General features: G+C 40.7%; 1 long non-coding RNA gene across 2 annotated transcripts in view; it reads right to left on the bottom strand.

Annotated features, from left to right (window-relative positions):
* Positions 1 to 19177, bottom strand: part of LOC102552355 (uncharacterized) — a 63569-nt gene that overhangs the window by 36797 nt on the left and 7595 nt on the right. For both annotated transcript variants that reach the window (XR_015627586.1, XR_015627585.1), the window contains exon 2: positions 888 to 948. This is a non-coding gene — a long non-coding RNA (uncharacterized LOC102552355). The remainder of the gene's footprint in view (positions 1 to 887; positions 949 to 19177) is intronic.

Below are 19177 nucleotides of genomic sequence, written 5' to 3' on the forward strand. Positions count from 1 at the left end.
TTCTGAGACTTGGCATGGGTAATGAGTGTGGTATCTGTGTGTCAAGTGGATGAGTTATGGGAAGGGTCACTCCTCCAGGCTCGACAGGGTGCGCTCCTTTTCCCTGTTCATTTAAAGGGACAAAGTGTTTTGTGTGCTCTGGGCAGCTCTCCACGCCTGTGGCTGTCCAGCTTTAATTGTTGAGTGCCAGTCCCAGTCAAGACACATCAACAACAGTGCATCGTACTTGGGGTCATCTCCTTCAGGGCAGACCCCATGTCCCCCCGGATATTGACAGCTTCTGTTTCGCATCTGTTTTTACTTCTGCTCGGGTCTTCTGGGTCACTGCCTTGGCCCAGGGTTCTCTCCTTTCACCTCGTTCCCACTCTGGGTCAGGGAAGAGAGAGACCTCCTTTCTTTTGCCCACCCCCCCTCCAGGCCTCTCTGAAGCTTGACCAGATCCCGAATACCCTGGTCCTGCCCCTGCCCAGCTTCCACCAGCCTGATTTGCTCTTGTCATTCTCAAGTGACAGTTGACCCCTCACGTGTGCTTATCCTGACCTCCGGGTCTTGGAATGTTAGTGCGCATGCGTAGTAAAAGAACTTAACCTGCTAGATGCATTAGCTCTTCAAATTGGCAGAGCCCAGAGAAGAAGCTTCCTGACGTGGACACTGTCAGCTGCTATTTTCCCTATGGTCAACTCTGCTCTCCAAGCTTCCAACCATTTGGGTCGGAGTTGATGGGACAATTTGGATTGTTTATAGCAAAAGAGATAGAGTACAGTTTTCTTCCTCTTCTTTCCTGAAGAGCTTTTATTTGAGACCGAAACAACCTTCATCCCAAATAACTCATATTAAACAACAACAACAGGAAAAGAAAGATGCTGTGAATGCATACAGATGCTCACCTTTAGACACAGGAAGCAGATGTCTTGGTCTGCATGGTGAGCTCCAAGGCCAGCCAGAAGTCTGTATCGAAAAACAACAATAAAATTCACGACAAAGAAGTACTGAGTGAATAGGTTCGGGACTCCTCTGTGGTTATATTAGGGGTATTAAGGAAGTATTTCAGAAATAAAGGATGCGGTCTTTCATTTTAGAAGTAATGCGCACCTTACGCACATTGTGCAGGAGATGATTACGAGCTAAACCATGAAACAGAGGAATACAGCCACGGAAGGCGGGAAGCAAAGGGTGCCTGCTACAGACACTTGAGGCTGTGCGGAGGGGATGGCGTTCAGTCTGGGCAGGCAGCAACAATGAAAGGATTGTTAGTGTGTGCCTTTCTGTCCTCAGCATCCAGTCTCACAGATGGTTAATATGTATTTTGTATGAATTAATGCACTGTAGGAGAGAAGGGTGAATGGGAGATGTGAATGGGGATGGAGTGTGTTTGTGACACATAAGCCAGGCAAGGCAGGCATGAAGGCTAGGGCTTTAAAGAGGGAAAGTATCCAGCTTGTGGACACACATGCTGTCTGCTGTAGCCAGCAGGGCCTGTCAGGGAGAGTGTGCTGAACTCGGATCACTTTTCACTGTTTGAGCTGTTTTTCTCATTCAGGGACCTATGGGAAAATATGGCCAGTATCACAGAGATCAAAAACACAGTGCTGTAGATAAGAAGGGCAGGGTATGACTGCAGGTAAGCAGTAGGGGTCACTGAGATAGGTCTCTGGTTCACGGAGAAGCTAAACAGTTCTGATATTCACACCAGAACTCAAATCCAAACAAGGCTATAAAACGGGATGGGGGAGCAGTGGGAAAGGAAATATGTGTCTGACTGATGTTCACAAATGCAGCTGGGCCAGCAGGGCAGTCAGCGTGGCAGTCAGTGTGGCAGTCAGGGTGGCAGTCAGTGTGGCAGTCAGGGTGGCAGTCAGTATGGCAGTCAGGGTGGCAATCAGGGTGACAGACAGTGTGACAGTCAGGGTGGCAGTCAGTGTGACTGTCAGTGTGGCAGACAGGGTCAGACAGGTTTCAGTATTATTATGACTGCTCTAGTATTTGTGAAAGTCTGTGGAGAATTTGTCCATGTGAGGTATAGTATATTATCAACACCAGACTATACCTATTATCTCATGAGACTGTAGCTGTGTTTGTTTATATCACGAACTTTCCTGTTCATTATGTGCCAGGTACATGTATTATTGTGTATTATGGTGTATGCACATCCTGACTATGGGAAAGAATAATTTATGTATGTATGTGTATGGATATATATGTGGTTTACTGTGTGTTCCTGGACTCTGCTCTTCTGGAGAATATCTTCATTCGAAGGCAACTACAAAGAAGTAAGGAAATGACATATTCTACCCATGCCAGCTCACAACAATCTGTAATTTCAATTTCAAGGGGTCTACCCCCTCTTCTAGTCTCTTCAGGCACAAGATGCACACATGATGCATGCGCACACACACACACACACACACACACACACACACACACACATATATATACGCAAGCACTCATACACATAAAATAAAAAAAAATCTTTAAAAAAGAAGAAGAGAGAAGGGAATGCAGATACCTGTGCATTGGGCATAAGGAACGTAATTGCATCAAACACTGCACTTCCCTCTATAATTGAACTTTGTCCTAAACTAGAATTAAGGCTGAAATTAGACAAAGAAACAGAACTCAGAGTACAATGAGGCCATGACCAGGTGTCTTAGGGTTTTATTGTTGGGAACAGACACACCATGACCAAGGCAACTCTTAAAAGGACACCATTTAATAGGGTCTGGCTTACAGGTTCAAAGGATCAGACCAGTATCACCAAGGTGGGAGCATGGCAGTGTCCAGGCAGGCATGGTGGAGAAGGAGCTGAGAGTTCTACATCTTCATCTGGAGACTGCTAGAGGAAGACTGGCTCTCATGTTGTTAGGAGGAGGGACTCATTGCCCACCCCAGTGGTGGCATACCTTCTCCAACAAGGCTACACCTATTCCAACAAGGCCACACCTCCTAACAGTGCCATCAACTGGGCCAAGCATATTCAAATCATCACACCAGGGTTGGGCTACTTTCAAGGAGACTCATTTTCTCAGAGTAAGTACCATGGAGCAGTAAATGTCAACCTCAGGCCTTTACATGCACATTCACCCACATGTAGTCCCCTCCACATATATATGTGACACTCGTGTGAAAACACATACACATATGTCCCACACATATACACAAAATAAATTTTAAAAAAGTCCTTTACCAAAACAATCCAATGATAGTTCAGTTGGGTATAGAACTGCTTTAATGTTTTCTGTGTTCTTTTTCATAGAGCAACTCAATCTTTCTTTCTCTCTCTCTTAAAATATGTCCCTTCCAATTAAATTTTATAGGATCTTTTTTACCATGTACTTAAGCATAACTTTTATTCCTTTATGATGCTAGAGAGTATTACAAATGGGATCTATTATATCCTTCACATAACTATTAATTCAATTGCTGTTTTAGTGCTTGTTGAGCATCAACAATGTACCTGGTTCCAGGCAGTCTACTAGGAAATAGACAAACAATACACCAAATGTAAGGTCTGCTCTAAAGATCTCTTCCTAGTGAGGAATTAAGGGGGAGGGAATCCCAGCCGTAAAGAACACTATAAAGAAGAGAGTCTCAGGATGAAACTTTCAGATTTTACTCCCAGGTCTTCTTAACTACTGAGTAGTACCATATTATGGAGAGAATGGCTCAAGCCTACAGCAGATCCATTGGTGCTGGACTCGTGGGTCCACACAGTGAGAAGCAAAGGAGGTGAAGAGGTAGGTTGAGTAGCCTGGAAGCCTGAAGACATATGAACTGGATGTGGTGGCAAATCTTTGTCAGCCTAGCCTTGTTGGGAAACTTGCCAGTCTCTCAGAAAATAGGAAGTAGGTCAGCAGCTTCTGTGATTTTGGAGTCTGTCCTGTCTACCCAGGTGTTTCATCCAGGCCACTCATGTCCTGTTCAAAGTTCAATTTCAGAGGTTATGACTGAAAATAAGGACTGACTTTTCTTTTAAGATTATTTTTATTTCTTGAAATTATGTGCATATGTATCTGTGTGTCTATGTAGGGATATGTGCACATAAGTGCAGGTGCCTGTGGAGGCCAGAAGAGGGCATCATATCTCTGGAAATGATATGGTTATAAACCTTCTGATGGTGGGTGCTGGAATTGAACTTGGGTCCACTGTAAGAGTGTTAAGAGAGTTAAGTCCTCTTAACTGCTGAGCCATCTGTCTCTCCAAGATCAATTGCAACTGATTTATCTTCCTTCCCTTTCTTTTCTAAAAACAGAAAGGGGGTGAGACGTCTGCCTTTTGTTTTTGGTTTATGTTTGTTTGCTTTAAAATTGTTTAGTTTTTGTTTCTGCCTTCTTTTCTTTCCTAAATACCTTTTTTAGAACACAATTTGTATATGTTCTACTTCATTTGTGTTGTTCAAGCACCGATGTACCAACAGGACCTTTTAGATGAGAAGCACTTCTCCCCTCTTTTTTGTTTTGTTTTGTTTTGTTTTCTGGAGCTGAGGACCTAACCCAGGGTCTTGAGCTTGCTAGGCAAGCGCTCTACCACTGAGCTAAATCCCCAACCCCCACTTCTACCCTCTTAAAGCCTACCCAGCTTTCAGGTTTGTTGTTCTAAAAAGACTCACCATTTTCTTTCTGAATATCAAACACAGAATTCCAATTCTTTTTCTCTCTTTTACTTTTTTTTTCTTGCTATCAAAATCCTAACCCTCCTATGGGAAATTAAAAAAAAGTGAATGAGAGTGAATACAATTTTGTGTGTAAATGTGTGTGTGTGTGTGTGTGTGTGTGTGTGCATGCGTTGGCATTTTTATATTCTAGGTTACAATAACAAAATTAGGTGGGCTAAACAGTAGACATTTTTTTCTTACATGTCTAGAGTATAGAAGTCAAAGGTCACTATACTTGCAAGATTGGTTTCCAACCTGGACAGTGGGGGAAGAACATCTAGGTGGGTCCCCTTGGCCTTTGATGGCTGTGTTTTCATTGCCTTGTCCTCAGAAGGTTGTTCTGCACACATATCTGCCATCCATGTGTTCACATTTCCTTCTCTTAAGATACTGGATTAGACTCCACCTCAGTGGCTTCATTTTAATTTAATTGATTGTTTAAAGATCTTATCTTCAAACATTATGGTGTACTAATGTTAGGACATCCACATATGAATATTAGAAGACATGATTTATAATATATCTTACTAATATTTGTGTTAAGAATGACTCAGAAGAGGGTCAGAATTTGTAAGTTGTATATACAACATTCCCCCTGTACCCATGTACCACCCTCCCACCACACAACAGACAGCAGACTGATATACACACACACGCACGCACGCACACACTCACATACCATACATATCTAGCTTACAAAGCTTATATTATTTGGAATAGAGGCAGTTAATGTAGGTAGATAGTTTTAAGATCTAGGTAGATATATTCGAAGTCATATAGATATTTAGCAAAAGGGTATTTTCATATGTGTTTCAGTGTGCCAGTGTATATATCAATAACAATAGAACAAAAAATAGTGCTTACATCTCTATATTTGAGAGAAACGGCAAATAGATTTAATAGATAGTTAATTTCAAAAGAAAGTCTAGCAATATAAATGATGCCAGAACTTCCAAGATCTTCCTAAAACAGGCATGCGTGGGATACAAAAGAGGTTCAATGAGTTATGTAAAGTCCATGAAAAAGATCCAAAGTAAATAAATACCTGAAATTGTACTTTGAAGCTAAGTCTTTAGAATAAGGATAAATACCCAAATAAGTAAAGTCAAATACTAGCTACAGCAAGGATTCCTTGAAAGAAAGTCTCACCATTGCTAAAACCCATGTTCAACTAGGATGCTTTATTTTAATCTTGAGACAAAGTCTTTCTATATAGCTTACTATATAACTGGGCTCAAACACAAGGTCCTCCTCCTTTAGCCTCCCAATTCAGGGACTACAGAGTGTAACACTGTGCCCAGAACTTCAGAAATTATTTACTGATTGAGGCGAGGTCTCATTATATTGTCCAGTTTGGTCTTGATGCTTAGGGTGAAGTGATTTTCCCATTTCAGCTTCCTTCACAGAGCCCGGCTTCCATTAGCCTTTCACTTCTTTATTTTTGGAGTGAACTGTCTTATTAAACACCCATAGTGATATTTTAAGGAAGATATCACTATTCTTTATCTTTGCTCTAATTTTGAGAAAATTGAGACTCATGGGGCTTAAATTACATTACTATGAGTTAATCAGTAGTTAAGAAGACCTGGGAGTAAAATCTGAAAGTTTTATCCTGAGACTCTCTTCTTTATAGTATACTTTACGGCTGGGATTCCCTCCCCCTTGATTCCTCACTAGGAAGAGATCTTTAGAGCAGACCTTACATTTTGTGTATTATTTGTCTATTTCCTAGCAGACTGCCTGGAACCTGGTACATTGTTGATGCTCAACAAGCACTAAAACAGCAATTGAATTAATAGTTATCTGAAGCATATAATAGATCCCATTTGAAATACTCTCTAGCATCATAAAGGAATAAAAGTTATGCTTAAGTACATGGTAAAAAAGATCCTATAAAATTTAATTGGAAGGAACATATTTTAAGAGAGAGAGAAAGAAAGATTGAGTTGCTCTATGAAAAAGAACATAGAAACCATTAAAGCAGTTCTATACCCAACTGAACTATCACTGGATTGTTTTGGTAAAGGACTTTTTTTTAAAATTTATTTTGTGCATATGTCTTCACATGAGTGTCACACATATATGTGGGGGGCTACATGTGGGTGCATGTAAAAACCTGATGTAGCATTTACTGTATTTCTTGATTTCTCTCCAGTTCATTTATTGAGGTCGGGTCTCTGGCTAAATCCTGAACTCAATCATTTGCCTAGTCTGGCTCCCCAGCTTGTTTTAGCAATCCCCTGTGTCCTCCTCCTGAGTTCTGAGATTGTAGGACTGTCATGAGCAGTGTTAACCCCACCCCATGCATGTTTGGCAAGTACTTTACCTACTGATCAATCTCCCTAACCCCACCCTTACTTTTAGGAACTTGGAAAATTTCTTTTATTCCCACTCATTTGAGGGTCTTGAAGAAATACCTGTTTAAAAGACATTGGATAGAATGTCTTCTAACATGATGCAGAAACTTCTTACTCAACTCATTATCTCAGGTAGCAACAGATCTAGATTTGGAGAACTGTAAAGTTAACTCAGGTAGATCACCTCTGTTTTAAGTTGTCAGTGGTTGGTGGGATGCATGGTTCTTGTATTAACATTTTTACATTATTTAGTTGCTTCTGTATGAAATTGTCACCTACAGAAATAATAATAATGATCAGAAGAGTGAAGAACATCTCTCTCATGAGTTCTTTTTTTAAAGATTTCACTAGAGAGCCTTTAGGAAAAATTCCCATATGCCTCATGGTCTAGAGTAGACAATACACCCCTTCTTCAACCAGTTAGCAGTAACAGAAAAGACAGCTTTACCATTATGACTTGACCAGCAGATGGGTTGAATGCTACAGCAAGTGTAGAGCTTTGTGACAGAGACAGGGGAAGATGCACTGTAGCAAAGCAGGTGAGGCATGTGGGTACCAATCCTGGAAAGGAGAGAGGCCCAAAGGGACACTACACAGTTGCTGGGGGGACAGCCCTCACGGAGCTGGACAGAGAGGCTGTCTGGGAGAAACCTAGATAAGAATTCAAAGAAGGCAAGTTAAGGCACAAATTTTATATTATAATAAGAAGAATGAAATGGGGTTGGGGATTTGGCTTAGTGGTAGAGCGCTTGCCTAGAAAGCGAAAGGCCCTGGGTTCGGTCCCCAGCTCCGAAAAAAAAAAAAGAACTAAAAAAAAAAAAAAAGAAGAATGAAATGGAGAAAATCAATGTTATATAAGAAAAATGCCGCTTGTCTCTCCTTATATCCAGATCCTAGTCTAGGACATATATATGCATACGTGTAGATAGCTGTAAATGGAGGTAAAGTCCAACTATGGAGAGCAGAGACCAAGGCAGGGTAATATTAGTTGATGAGGAAGGATGGTGTGTTGGTTCAAAGAAACATGAGCTGTGAGAGAGCACAGCAAGTTCCCTAACTCCAGTTTCAAATACCTCAGATGGTCCCACTCCGTCTACCATGGATATATGAATTAAAGTAGCAGGAGCCATTTGTGCATTGAAAGTGAATCTAACATATGATATTCTTAGGAACAGTGGTTGTGAAAGTTAGCCTTTCTTTTTAATTTCATAGACCAGTATATAGCAGCCAGATATGACTGGTCCCTGATTATATATGTAGTTTTGATCTAATTAGGAAAAAAAGTGATTAAATGTTTTACATAGGGGAGGGTTTTTGTTACCTGAAAATTTTCTCTTTTTCCACTCTGAAACAGTATCAAAGTAGTGTAGTGTTATTTAAATTATCATTCACATCATTATAAACAAAGTAAAGTATGACTTCCAAGAATTTTGGTAATATATAAAGTGTTATAATATGAAAATTCTGGCGAATTCCATTGTGTACAATAATAGATATCCTTGGTTGTCTTTCAATTTCTAGACTCAGGTTAAATATAGAAGCTCATTATTGGATGAGCTGTAACTGCCATCAATTTTGACAGTGTGGAAGTGTCTATGTACCGCGCTGGGATGTAGAAGGTAGGGGGAGGGAAACCTGTATGGTGCTATGCTGACCTTGCAGGATAGACAACTGAGGAATCAAAAGCACTGTCTTTAGTTGATGGAAAAAAATCAATATCTATGAAATATAATAATAATCATAGCACATAATTATTAAAATGTTAAGAATAAAGGACCTAGTTTCTAGTACCACGACGCTGGGTTTAGGATGAGGTTATATGGCCTAAGTCTTAATCCATCATACAGAGAATTTTAAAATGTAATGCATAAAAGGAACAAATTATGTGCTATAGTACAAAGCATAGTATGTCTTGATAAATACCCCCAAAGAGTGTGTTTGCTTTGGGGAAGGGCAGGGACTGAGGTTTGATGGGCAGGGGGTGGGGATATTCATCTCAATGCGTTTTCATTATTCCTTATCTCAACCACGTGCACACAAACCACTTGCTAGTTAGAAAGACACTGCAAACATGATTCATATTTACCTTCTGTCGTCCTGATGTGGCCACGTTTTGCAGCATGAATTTTCCACATACAGTTATGTTTCACGCATTCTCCCTGATAGTGTACAGCCTTTATGGCTGTTCATTTAAAGGGCTATAAAATATTTGGGACCTTTATTTCCGGCACTCATATACTTTTCAGGATCACTCTGTGAATAACTGAAAAGCGGTTGCTTAAGTTTGGGGCAACAAATTATAGACACATAATAAAAGTTGTGGGGTTTTCCTCTGGAAAGAACTAAATCTTGTCCAGTGCCTCATTAGCACGGTGCATTAACCAAGTTCAAAGCACGTGGCAGAACTCTGTAGAGGTCCCAGTTCATGACAGCAGCCCTGGGTGGTGCACATACACCCCAAGATCCTTGAGGCCTGAGGCTGCTCCTTCACAGTCTGGATAACATCAACCCAAGCCGCCCTTTGCACTGACACTGCCCTCAAGTTCATTGGAAATGGGACTGCCAGAAAGAGGAGGCTTCATTTGCAAAGCAAGAGCATGGTTTTAATTATCCTTTGGATCCATAAAAAGGCTGGGGGGGGGTAAATTTATGAGTTTCAATTCTTTTCTTTGCCATTTCTAAACGAGTATTTATCAGGTGTGGGGCACATGGCAGTTCTGGAGAGTGCCAGGCAGGGATCAAACGAAGAGCGTAAAACCCTCCCCTTTCAACAGTCGTAATCTCCTGCTTCTATCTATAAATGGCCACATTACCCGCATGGCTCAGAAGGGAGATTCAGTCTGGCGTTTGCTGTCTGAGGCACCAGGGGGGTGTGAGAAGCTGACTCCTGTGTGCTCAGTTGGCTTGCCTCGCTTTGATGTTTTCTTCAGAAGGACAGAAAAGCAGTCACGAGTACTGGATGGAGGGCTTTGCACTGTCATAGTGTTAGAGAGTATTTCTTCACAGGAAGGTGTTCTCGTTCTTTCCTATAGACTCCATAGGGATATAGGCTATCGTATAGAGTATCACCCTGGAGGAAGGCTGGAGAGACAGTGACAGTTTATTCCTTCATTCCTTGGATGACCCTGAGTTTTGCGTTCATCTGTCCATCACACTACCAGGTCATAGTCGCTTCTAATGAAAAAAATCTAAGATCTGATTCCCTCTTTCAGACTGCTGATTTTAGTTGGCAAGCAGATCTCATACATAATAGATTCATAGGCTATGAAAACAACTCTATCGTTGAGCCTGGAAAAAGACTTACTCACTAGAGGGGTTTCAGACTAATTCCAGTTTTGCCAAGAAAGTGTGAAGTGGTGTGATGTGATGTGAGATCATGTGATGTGGCATGACGTGGCATGTTGTGATGTGATGTAATGATATTGAAGCCCTAAGTCTGGTGGACTAACTATTGAAGATAAGGCCCCTAAGGAAGTCATTATGACTAATTGATATCCTGAAGGTAGAGATTCATCAAACCAGAGTAGCATCCTTACGAGAAAAGACACCAAGATAGCTTTCTCCCTTCCTCCAGTCATGGAGGACTAATGAGAAAGAAACTAGCCTTTTACCCAATGGTGAAGGCAGCTCCTACTTCAACTGCATTACTGGCATATTGTTCATGGTCTATTCTTCAGAACCATGAGAAAATGAATGTTAGTGGTTTAAGCACAGCCTGTGGTTTTTCTGTCAGAGTAGTCAGAATGAACTGCTAGATGGGCGGGATCCCAAAGGAAAGAAAGAGCGCTCAAGGTTGGGAATGCAAAATTCCCTGAAGCTAGCAGGAAGGTTTCAAGGGTGAGAGATTAAAAGGATAGTGAGCATTGTACTGGAGATGTCCACCAGGCCCTTGACCTCTGGGTGTGTCTCATTCTCTGGGATTGTATCTTTCTGAGCACCATGCACGTGTAGAGGGCAGACTCAGGAAACAGGAGAGCATATGCTCCTAGGAAGCACATTGATTTTGCTTGCTATATCTGCTTCCATTTGAGAAGATACTTTACATTCTTCCTCTTTATGCTGACTAGACTATAGCTACTTGGTGTTAGAGAAAGTGTTACATTGTAACACGGTAAAGAGCAGAAGCTATGAGGTTGTATAGCAGAGGAATCATTGTTGGTTTTACTCACAGCACAGTGGGGGCTGAGTTTCACCCAGCACCTGGCACCGGGAAAGAACCCATCAAGACCTTGTTGAGTGATGTGGTGAAACCAGGATCCACAAGAACACTGTGTTCAGGACACGGTTCTCAGTGTCAACCAAGACCTGGGTTAGTGTGGAATAAATACATCCTCACTTGTTAGTCAGACTTCTCACCTTTCAAATAATGACACCTTACACATACCACGAAATTGCAAAGCCTAATTATCTATTCAATGTATTTAAATCCATTTCAGTACTCAGTGGTAGAAATTTGGGACTGGTAAGTAGATTTAGATTTCAAGGAATTTAGAGTCTGCTTGAAAAGTCAGGAAAAGTCACATGTTTATTTGGTAGTTGAAAGCGTACTACTAAATACTTTTTGCCAGACTAGGAATCCTATCTACTGAGTAGAAACATAAATCTGACTATGCTTCTGTTGTCTACAGTTAATATTCTTTCTTTGGAACGGCAACAACGACGACGACAACAACAACAACAACAACAAAAATTATACCTATCTCTCTGTTTCCACCTACTCAGGTAATGCCCATAGCAGGATCCCAGCCACACTAGTCTTTTCTGCTTATCAAAGAGGCAAAGCAGTCTCTTGCCTCAGGTCTTTTTGCTTCCTATTAACACTTCCTGATATTCTTTCCTCACAGAACCCTGTGATTCTAAAATAACAACTTCTCCCTCCTTTTCTATCTCTCCACACATCTCAATTCCAAAGAAAGCTTTGCTCATTATGATGTACCTCTTAATACTCAAGATCACTAAGATACATAGTCAGTGCCAAATAAGTATTTGTTGAAAAAAAATGGTTGAAAATCCAGTTAGGGGAGGCCCAAGTGTGTCAATAAATGCACCTAGCTAGATGATAAACATCAATTAGTTAATTAATTAACTAGTTAATTTTAAGCTTGCACAGTGGTTTTACAGATGGTCCAGAGGCAAATAAGGATCTTCAATGGGTGTTAGGTCTTAGAAAACTTGGAACATTTGAGCAGTTAGGAAGAAAAAAAAATTGTCTTAATTTGTTATATCTTACAACGCAAGAACATCAAAAATCAGACAGTTTGAATACAAAACAAGGCAAAGACTTTCATGGATATTTCTCTGTAGAATTTTAACAAATGCACCACACACACACACACACACACACACACACACACACACACACACACACACACACACAAAGACTCGCAACAAGTGTTAGTGTGAATTTAGAGAAGTAGAAACCCTTACGGTCTATTGGTAGCAAAGTACAACTGGGGCTAAATGGTGGTTACTCAAAAAACAAAAGACAAAATGGTTAGGTCATGCAGCTCTCTGCTCTGAAGTATGAGGTCTGAAGAATGAAAAGTAGGGCTAGTATTTACACCCATATTAACCACAGCAATACGCAGGGTAGCTGAAAGGTGGAGGAGGCAACCCAGAAGTCCATCATCAAACTATGAGTGAATAAGTAAGATGTGGTTCACACACAATCAAATATCACTCAACTTAAGAAAGAAGGAAATTGACCCATGGTAGACTGTGGATGCATTTTGAGGGCAGTATGTCAAGTGAACTCTGACAGTCCCTAGTGAGCAAGCACCGTACGATTCCATTGGAGTAGTCAGATTCCTAGAGAAGGAAAATGGAACAGTAGTTTCCCAGGCCAAAAAGGGGGCAGAAGGAGGAGTTGTGTAAAGGGACCAGAGGGTCAGCTTAGGAGGATACATATTCTGCGTCTGTATACTGGTGACAGTTATACAACAATGAGAGAGCACAAGCTATAATGGCTTAGGATACCAGATTAAGCATTTGAAGAGACTCCTAAGTGACTGCATCAGAAAGCCTCAAATACTGCCTCCTCATAACCCCTAAAACTGCCTCCTTCCAGCCCCCAAACACCATTCTTCCTCAATTGTCTGCCATCTTTCTTCCATGATCCAGTTTCCTCAATGATCTTTCTTCTCTGTCATCCAACTTGAGAATACAAAGAACCCAGAGTGGCCAGCCCTGGTCCCTGTTAGCAAACAATGTCCTTGTTAGGTGGAAATGGAAAGGAATATGAAGATGTTATAAGGGGCTTCTGGAAAGAACAGTTGTTATGGTCAAATGAGCAAAACTGTTACCTTTGGTGCTGTTTGTGGAGGATTTTCCAAAACATTTCCTAGGCCAGTGAACATGGTAGCCATCCCAGAACAGGGAAGAGTATACGAGAATTTGGCAATCATTTTCGGGCCCATCTCAGCTACCCATCCTTTTGTAGATTTCTGTGGATGTTTTACACTAGGATGATTCTTAGCTTTGTGTCTTTGCTGGGTTCCATTTGTTCTTGAGTTTTCGTGGGTGGGGGCAGCACAGTAATTCCTTCTGGATCTAGGACAGGGGCCTTTTCAGCTCTTGGAAAGAATGACCCTGAAGATTCCTCAGAAAACACTCTGTTTTTGTTGTTGTTGCTGTTGCTGTTCTTAGGGCATAGAACACATGATCTGCACGAATAGAAGACACTGCCGTTCAAAGTGGACTTTCCACCTTGCTGAAGGACTCAAATTATAGTTGGATATGGTACTTTCATACTACAAACCATGTTTTGAATTTTTCCAAGGTTCTGAAAGCACCTGATTTAATATATGTGTCCATAATTTTCTTATTCGAAATCCAAAATTGGCAGATGTCTTTTGTAACTTGGAATATTGCGAATCTGAAAATACTGTGTATGTTTTATGGCATCATATTATGCCCTGGTGGGACCCAGAGACATATGCTTTAGATAAACGTATCAATATTTGATTAATACGCATAACGAACAGCGATGAAGACCGAAGCCTCCTAAGTAAACTTGCATTGGTCTGCGTCAAGAAGTTCGGTTATCCATTAAAAAGGTCTTTGAGCTTCAGAGCATTTTGGAGTTTGAAATGGTTGATAAAAGACCGTTGTAGAATTAATGGGGCAGTGGTCTTTTGCATGCTACCTGGATTCTGCTGACAAAAGGATGTCGTTCAACGTTCTGACCTTCATAGGAACGAAAGAGAAGCTTTACAGAGAGGACCTTTAAGGGGAAAGGTAGGGAGTAATTACTCCTAAACCTACCTTCCTTAGGCTAAGCAGTGTGCTGTTACCACCTGTCTGTATGACTTTTAGTTAATCCCACCCCCTTGACCTTTCAGCCTCCTCATTTTTAGCAGGGCTAGGCCTCCTTATGGTTACTCAGTTCTAATCAAAGCAAACTTGTCCACTAACAGATTAACTGCCACTGTTGTGTCTGGTTAGCAAGAAGCAAACCACTAACATCCAGGGCAAGAGGAGCCCCTCCCGTCTTCCCTCAATCCTGAAAGACATCCGTGGAAATGCATTTCCTCTGCTCATTCAGATGAGGATGCTTCACTCCCAGCATACCGAACTAGATACATAAACACAGCAAACTGGAGTTCATTTAGATTAAGTCAGAATTGCAAAACCCAATGAAATACCAACAGAGGGATTACCATGTGCTTTGAAGTCACTCGGATATATAACTTCCAAAAATATTTCTTTAAAAAGAAAATCCAGACATGAAACTTTACCCTTCTGTTTATTTTTGTTTGCAGAGTCTAAATATCTCTCAAACACCCAGCTCTGAACAAGCAGAAAAACAGCAGGAGGATTTTTTAAAAGAATCAAGACTGAGTTTCAGTCACATAGACCTCAGCAAGAAGCAAAAATAAATCTTTTAAACACAATTCCTTTTCCACAGTTCCCAGGCAGACTCTCCCTTCCTGAGTCCAGTCCTTCCCCATCCTGCATCTATAGGTGTTTTAGTGCCTTCCACATTAATCAAAGACTCCCAGGACTCTGCCTTCTTTTTCCTTCCATGAGAGCTATCTAGGGAAACAGGTATTGAAATAGAAACTGTCTGCTGATTTTGGCCTTGTTCTAGTTTAAGGAAAATAAAACAGATATTTCACCTCCAAGTTTAATTGCCCCAAGCTTCCCTTTCATCTAAGGGCAGGGATCCCTCTGTTGCCACAGTCAGCTTGTAAAAGGACTGTCAGGAATCTTAGCTCCAAGATCAGCAACCCTCCATGTGGCCTGCCATCCCAAATTAAAATAAGATCATTTCTTATCTAGCTCGCTGTTGCCATAAAGCATGGAGTGGGACAGCCTCCACCATAATCTGTGCTTCATGTAGCTGAGTCCTACCAAGTTCGGCACCTGAGAAAAATTAAGAGAAGGGTTGAAAATCATATCCAGCTGGAGCGTTAGCATGTGTTAAACAGGGTTTGGATGTTAAAAAGTTTTAAGTGCGTGACTGGTACACCTCAGGGCAAGGCCCGCTCTCCTCAGAGAATCTGTTCTTGCTTTTCTTTCTTCTCTCCTCTAATCAGTCCCATTCAGTTTTCAATTCTGTTTCTCACTTTGTGAAGTGCCAAACAAATTACTGGTATCCTCTATGAACCTCTGGATTCCTCTTTCAGTTTCTGCATGCATCCGCATCTTGAGAATATTTCCAGGAAAAAAATCCATTTTCTAAGATTCTAGGCACAGACTTAAAGCAGAGCGCTTCCTGTCATTTCCACCACTCTCCGTCCTCCCTGCCCTGAGCCTTCTTCTGAAATGTGTAGATAGTCCTACTGTTTTACGTTTATTGTTCTTCCAAAAATTCATATTACTTCCCAGCTTCAACGTGATGACTTCTGAATCGTGGACGGGAGCAGAACGTAAGGATTACTGATGCAGATTTTCTGATAGTGTAAATAAACCCATCGTCTTTATGGAACATCGTAATGTAAAAACCTAAACACATAAAATCTTCCCTCTCTGTGAATTTTATACATGTATATACTGAAATATGATCATATCTATCAACTCCCTTCCTCAACTACCTCAAGATCCCCACAACACATCTCTCTTCAAACTTCATGTTATCTTCTTCTTTTAAAGATACAATTCCCCACCAAACTCAATTAGTACTGTCCATGTGGGCATGAGTAAGGGACTATCCATGGAGGCATATGCAACCTACCAGTGGCCCCAACCTTATAGAATAATAATTCTTCCTCCTCAGTAGCAATCAGCTCCAATAAATACTCCCACTTTATTGGTGGAACACCATAAGCCCTTCCATTCACATTGGAGCTTTGACTGGCTCGATCTTGTGCAGGTCTTGCACCATAACCACCATAGTGACTATAGTAGTTATATGAATCCCAGAAGACCGCCTTTCATGTTCTTCCCTATCCTCCAGCTCTTACAGTCTTTCTGCCTCTATCTACAATGTTCCGTGAGCCTCAGTTTGTGTGTGTGTCTGGGGTTGTCCTACACAAGAGTATGGCAAAATGTTTGCTTTAGAGTGGGTTATTCATTGTGTCTCGTTTGCATGCTGCAGTGTTCTATTGCAGTGTTACTTTGTCTATTACATAGAGTACATCTTCCTCTGTATTTGCTCCAGAATTTTCATTCTCTAATAGTAACAGTTGCATTAAACCATTAGTCTTATCTGTCAGATTGAGTTTGCTAGACAAGACATTGCTGGGATCTCCTCTAATGTGAGTCTTAACTGTAGTCAACAGAGGTTTCATCTCGATGTATAGATAAGTCACTCTTTTTTTTTTCTTTTTTTTTTTTCGGGGCTGGGGACTGAACCCAGGGCCTTGCACTTGCTAGGCAAGCACTCTACCACTGAGCTAAATCCCCAACCCCAAGTCACTCTTTCCAAATGAAACTCATTAAGAAACGACTCCTTCCCCAGAGAAGATTGGTAGATGCTCACTGACCAGAAGCATGTTCATGTATATGAAGCATAAGAATTAATCCTTTGGAGTCTTAGGTGGAACTAGAAAGACATTGGACTTGCTGCCCTTCAAAGCACTTGAGTCACCAATCAGTCATGATTTGTCCATGCCACGTCCAGAGAGATGCATCAAGCTGCCAGGTCTTAAATCAGCAGTACCAGTGTCAAAAGTGCTCTGTTAGATGTGTGGGAAACAGATAAATCTTCCTGGCTGGAGAAAGAAGTGGGAGGTTATAAATGCTATGTTCTGATGATTTTGTTACTAGCTATGGAGTCTAGGTCCACAGACATTATTTATTGTTTCAAGAGTGGCAATAATTCCTCTTGGAAGAAATAAGTTCAAAGTGAGTCCAAGTGCCTTGAATAAAAATCTAAGTAGCAAGCTGGTGATGTGTGTGTCCTAAGTGAAATGTTTGTTCACAGTGACCACATGCCCTGGAGACTGCAGTGCTCCCATGTGGTCACATAGAAACCCCCACAAGTCTGCCGAAGAAGCAGCAGCAAGCGCAGGGAAAAATAACAGTTACTTGAAGGAGCTTGTTCCTGAGGGCAATGAGTCAGGATCTGTGAGGTGCATGACTTTCTGAGGACATTAAGAATGATTGTTCTTTGGGGTGATTTTTTTTCATTTCAAGTTTTCTTCTGGACTTAAAATAAGAACTGAAACAATGCCTGCTTTTGTTCTGTCCTTTTAGAGAAAAAAATATTCATTCACCGCAAAAACATGCTAATTTTGTATTGGTACACTAAGGCTTGACAGACAGACAGACAGACTGACAGACAGACAGACAGACAGACAGACACACACACACACACACACACACAGAGAGAGAGAGAGAGAGAGAGAGAGAGAGAGAGAGAGAGAGAGAGAGAGAGAGAGAGAGAGAATTCTCAATCCTAGCACAGACAGCAACCAGTTAACACCTTTCTTGATGTAGAGGAGACAGTTTATCTGTCGCAAATGCATACAATGGATGGCTTTGAGTGTTAGAACTAAATTCTCTTTAGAGGACTCTGGTTGAAAGAGGCTTATTCAGATGTTTTAAATGGAAATTCCATGAAAATAGCACTAAAAATGTTTAGTTTTTCCCTCCATTCACAGAATCAAGTACAGCTTTGAAAGCCCATTCGTGGAAAACGAAATGAAGTTTTTTCATTTTATTTTGAATAATGTAAGTAGTTAAAAGTGTTCTACACATGAGACGAAATTAAATGTTTTGAAATAATTATATAAATGAGCAGTTATATATCATGGTATAAGCAACTCCCAATAAATAGACATGAGTAGATTAGAAATGTATATGGAACTCAGGTGACAAATTCATTATTTATTTTTTCATTTGAACAAACACACTATACCAATTGATAAGAATCTTACAAAATTTATAATTTTAAAAATAGGTTTAGCTGAAACAATGAACTTGATTCTACATATAAGAAGAGCAATAAATATGGAGGGCTATCTGTGCTCTGTGCCATCAACTGAATGTTGCAAATGTTTCAGTTTCACATAAGTTGATCTAAATGCCCTCTGAAATTTACTTAAGTAAGTTCTTTTCAGTGGAATTAGGTAGGATCAATTGGAAATTTTCTATTAGTTTTACATGATTAATGGTTTAACACATTTAAGCTTTTAGAAATTTAGAAACTTACAATCACCACAAAAGAGAATCTGTAAGGAGAAAGGTCATAAAAATCCACTGAAGCAGAGAAGAACTGGTGTGGAATAGAAACCAAGAACAACCGCTCACTGGAGACCAGGAGCTAAAACAGAAACTGTTTATTCCCAAACTCCGGGAAGCTTGAAACGTGCCAACCTTTGGTGAGATTATTTTATTAATTACATTTAAAATTAATTTATTTTAACATTCATCAAATATATTTTCAACATATTATTTTCTCTCCCAAATCCTCTCAATTCCCTATCCACTCAATTTCATGTTTGTTCTCTTTCTCGAAACAAAAGTAATAATGAGAGAGAGAGAGAGAGAGAGAGAGAGAGAGAGAGAGAGAGAGAGTGAGTCCTTTTTGTGTTGCTCAACTACTCTGAGCATGATGCTTGCCCTAGAGTAGAGCTGACAAACCCAGTACAGTGCCATTGAAGAAAAACCTAGTGTCCCCCTCTGCGCAGATACCTATTGCAAATAGCTTTTCAGTTAGGGATGGGCCTTGTGCCCACTTTCCCTCCTCCATTTGGGAGATTTTCCTAGCTTGAACTTATGTATA

This window comes from Rattus norvegicus, chromosome 8 (genome assembly GCF_021556685.1).
Source record: "Rattus norvegicus strain SHRSP/BbbUtx chromosome 8, alternate assembly SHRSP_T2T, whole genome shotgun sequence".
NCBI classification, from domain to species: Eukaryota; Metazoa; Chordata; class Mammalia; order Rodentia; family Muridae; genus Rattus; species Rattus norvegicus.